This window comes from Ictidomys tridecemlineatus, unplaced genomic scaffold (genome assembly GCF_052094955.1).
Source record: "Ictidomys tridecemlineatus isolate mIctTri1 unplaced genomic scaffold, mIctTri1.hap1 Scaffold_4363, whole genome shotgun sequence".
Classification (NCBI taxonomy): Eukaryota; Metazoa; Chordata; class Mammalia; order Rodentia; family Sciuridae; genus Ictidomys; species Ictidomys tridecemlineatus.
The window spans coordinates 58,193-62,695 of NW_027522823.1; the positions used below are offsets into that span (position 1 = coordinate 58,193).

Sequence of the window (4,503 nt, forward strand, 5' to 3'; positions counted from 1 at the left end):
CAGAAATTATGCAGTTTCAAGGAAAAAACAAAGTCAATACTCCAACCTACAGGCAGAGGCATTGGCTTTCCAAATAGGATGCTAAGGCTGAGGAGATAACACCAAAAGTTAGCTAATAGGATGGCATCAAATTAAGAAGGTTCTGCCCAGCAAAGGAGACAATTAGAATATGAAGAGAAAACCTACGGAAAGGGAGAAAACTTTATGAGGGTCTCTTCTAAAAGAGAATGAATATTCAGAATATTAATAAAGAACTCAAAAAAACTTAACATCAAACCCACAGTTATTAAATAACCAAATTATAAAATAACCCAATTACCAAATGGGAAACTAAATGAACTAAAGAGACACGTCTTAGAAGAAAATATGTGAGTGGCCAACAAATATATGAAAATACTTGCAAGTCAAGACTACCCTGAGATTTCATCTCACTTCAGTGACAAAGGCAACCACCAAGAAGACAAACAGAAATGAGTGTGACAAGGAGAGAATTGGAGAGAAAGGAGCACTCTCACTCTGTTGGTGGGCATGGGAATCAGCACAACCACCATGGAAATCGGGATTGAGGCTACTCAGGAGTAGCCATGGACCACCCTGCGACCCAGCTCTACCTCTGCTTGGTATTTATCACAGCAGATCGAAGTCATCATACTATAAGGACACATACATGCCCATGAACTAGCCGAGGTGACATCAGTGGACGGATGGATAAAGAACATCTGGTATATGCACACTGGAAGAACGAAATTATGTCATGCTGGAAGATGGATGGATCTTCATAACATTAATAGAAATAAGCAACTCAGAATGTAAAGGGCTGTATGTTTTTCCTCTGTTAAAGCTAGAGGGGGAAAAGGAAGGAAAGATGGGAAGGGAGTCTCATCATGAAAGTTGAAGGAAGATCAGTAGAGTCAAGGCACCAGGGAAAAAGGTGAGGAAAAGAAAAATATTGGAATGATATTGGCCAAAGTTCACGGTTATTTTGTGTGCATGTTCAAATATGTGTCAGCAAATCCCACCATTATGGACCACTAGAATGTACCAATGAAGTGTGAAAAGAAGAGTTTCACATTACATAAGACAGGCACTATTCTAGGAGGGTGCCCATTTTTTCCCATCTATAAATACCACGATCATTTACCACTGTCAAAAATCTCTACAGATTCGAATGTTCTGATCACTGCTCCACCACATGGCCTCTTCTACTTCAGGGTCCCCTTATTCTCACTGAAATCAGGGAGCCCGTTTTAACGATTCCATCTGTTAATGTCTTCCCAGGCTGCCAAGAACAATGGCTGCAGGTTCACAAGGATCTGGTGCTGCCTTCTGAACGCATGTCCACGAGGCCTTGGCGAAGGCTGGTGCTCCAGGCCCTCCTCCAGATCCAGCTGTGATGCCAGGGAAGGGGTCACATAACACGCCATCCAACACCTTATTTATTTCTGATCACCATCCTCTTCATTATTCCAGGATCATATTGGTCATTGAACTTAAGCAAACACTGAGTCCAGATTTCAGTCCATCAACCAAAGAGAGTCTAATAGACACTCCTCGTGGCTCAGGAAAATACTTGGCCCTAACATTTCTGGTGATTACATCCCTGTGCCTGTATTCAAGATGATCCAGTAATATGTCCTGACTTCTTTGGTCTAGAAGACTCAAACAAATTCCCTTATATATTCTTAAGGCTCCTATTAACAAAATACAGTAAAATATTTACCTTTTATTTTGGTGTGACCCTTATACTCTCCTGGGCTATATTTTATACTCTTACCTGAGGCGTTCTAGGATCAGACCCCAATTAAGAGTCTGGTGACTATGTGGGATGATGGATGAGCATCTTATAGACAATTGGGCTGGGGATGTGGCTCAAGCAGTAGTGCGATTGCCTGGCATGCGTACGGCCCGGGTTCGATCCTCAGCACCACATACCAACAAAGATGTTGTGTCCGCTGAGAACTAGAAAATGAATATTAAAAATTCTCTCTCTTCTCTCTCTCTCTCTCTCTCTCTCTCTCTCTCTCTCTCTCTCTATTTCTCTCTCTCTCCCCGCTCTCCTCTTCTCTCTTCTCCTCACTCACTCTCTCTTAAAAAAAAAAAAAGACAACTGCCCAGGAAGAGTCACCATAGGGTCTTCAATTTAGGGAAAGCTAGTCTCCTCGGGGGAGGAGGGGCTGCTTCTGACAGCAAAGAGGGTTAATGGAGATTTCAGGGTTCAAGGCTCTGAGATTTGTCTAATTCCACTGGTATTTTGCCATTCTAATTAACAGGGTCTCAATCATTTCCCCATTAATGTCCTAATTGGCATAAGAGAGACCTGGAGAAATTGTGGATTTATAATTTTCTTTGTACTTCTGCAATTTGGAGAATTGGATGTTTTATTCTGATATTAACCTTTATCAGTTTTCAGAGAGAAAATATTTCTGATGATCTGAACCTGACTTGAAGGAAGAATATAATGCTTGAACCTATCATTTTCTTTCTGTAAGTCTCCCACTCCAGTCAGTAACAGCAGTCTGTAGTCATGTTGTAATGTTCATTCCCACCCTGAAGGTCGATGATGTTATTCCAAAGCTCAGTTTTCCATACACATTTGATTTCAGGCCACGATAACTTAATGTCTCTGTTGGGTCATTGCACACCAGAAATTATCAGGTCTCTTTTCCCATGGGCTGTGACATCATCAACATATTCAATTCTCTTAGGTCAGACATCCAAACTACCTCCTCAGATCTGTTATCTAGAACTATCTCTGATGTAAACCACTATTGTGGTAAGTCCCACCATGGTCAGGTAGAGATGAAGAATGACTCTTGATGTCTTAGGGTAGAGGAAGTTGACACAAAAAAAGTTATAAAATGGTTCGGAGATCTGGAAGAAAAAAGGAAAATAGGACAGGTGACAGAACCCCATATATGGAAACCCTAACTTCTCTAGAAAGAGACGCTCATTCAATGCTACTGTGACCCACATTAAGAAACAGCTGTCTAGGAGCCTGCACACACAGCTTCTGGCACCAAAGAGGTTAGTTCCTGCCTCTACAGGGCTTGTTTGCTGCTGCTGCTATGGGATACAAAAGAACCCGCTTTCTTCCTTTCCTTTTTTCCTCTCTGCCTAGTGTATGGCTGATCTTAACAAAACCTCCTAAAATGGAGGCCTGAAGGCAGGGGAGTGTGGGAAACGAGGTTCTTGTACTTTCAGTCTCTCTGGTGTGGGGAAAACACAGAAAGAAAGAGATGGTGCTGAACACCCACACAAGTTGTCCGACACACTTGAACCCGAAATTGGGAAAAGGGTTTTTGTGAAAAGAGAGCAGAGAAAAGAGTCTCTGAGATTTTAAAAGCGGGAGTTGGAGTTGAAGCTCCAGATACAGACTCTAACCAGGTGCCTACAAGTCCCTGAGAGGCATCTTTTGTCAGATAACTCTATACTCCAGTTTGAAGATTGGTCTAGACTTTGATTGTGCAAAGGGATGCACACATTCCAGCCAGCTTCCTCAGGGCACTCTGGACCTCGTTGCTTCTCAGCCTGTGAATGATGGGGCTCAACAGGGGGCTCACCACACAGAAGAGCACAGAGACAAGGGTGTCCATGTCCAGCCTTCTCTGGGCCTGTCATAGTAGAAGTTGGCTGTTCCATAAAAGACCACCACGACAGTGAGGGGGGATGCACAGGTGGAGAAGGCCTTCCTCCTGCCATGGGCAGAGGGAATCCCAGGATGGCCGCCATGATGAGTGCATAGGAGCCTGCAGTGAAGAGGCAGGGGCTCAGGCCCATGGTGGCACTGACCACGTGGAGCGCAGACTCATTGACAGAGGTGTCTGAGCAGGAGAGCTTCAGGAGCAATGGGTTTTCACAGAGAAAGTGGCTGATTTGGTGGGGCCCACACAGAGTGAGTGTGATGGCCAGCACCGTGTTTGTGACTAAATTCACCAGCCCACACAGCCAGGACCCAGTCACCAGGCCAACACAGACTTTCACACTCATGAGGACTGGGTACTGAGGAGGACGGCAGGTGGCCACACAGCAGTCATACTGGCCACACAACCAGTAAGACGCCTTCTGTGCCAGCACTTGTCACAAAGAAGAAGATCTGGGAAAGGCAGCCCTCATAAGAAATGGCCTTCTTCTTTCAGAAGAAGTTCACCAGCAGTACTGGGAGGGTGGTGGATGTTAAGCAGACGTCCAAGAAGCTCAAATTGCTGAGGAAAAAGTACATTGGAGTGTGGAGACCAGGACTGACTCTCGTGGCGACTATTATGAGCATGTTCTCCAGGAGAGTGGTCAGGTAAATGACCAGAAAGAGCATTAAGAACCAGCCCTGTAGGTTGGAGTGTTTGGAAAATCCCAAGAAGATGAATTCAGTGACAAATGATTGATTGCTCATTTCCAATGTTGTCATAGCTACAAAACAGAGAAAAAGAGACCATGATGAAAATGGACTGAGAGCACCCCAAACAGGCTTGTTAATCTGCAGCAACATGGCAAACAATATTGTATACA

The 4,503-nt window shown here is 44.1% G+C and overlaps 1 pseudogene; it reads right to left on the reverse strand.

Annotated features, from left to right (window-relative positions):
• Positions 1–3,449: 3,449 nt before the first annotated feature.
• On the reverse strand, positions 3,450–4,402 carry LOC144373570 (olfactory receptor 5V1-like; annotated as a pseudogene).
• Between the last annotated feature and the right edge of the window lie 101 nt (positions 4,403–4,503).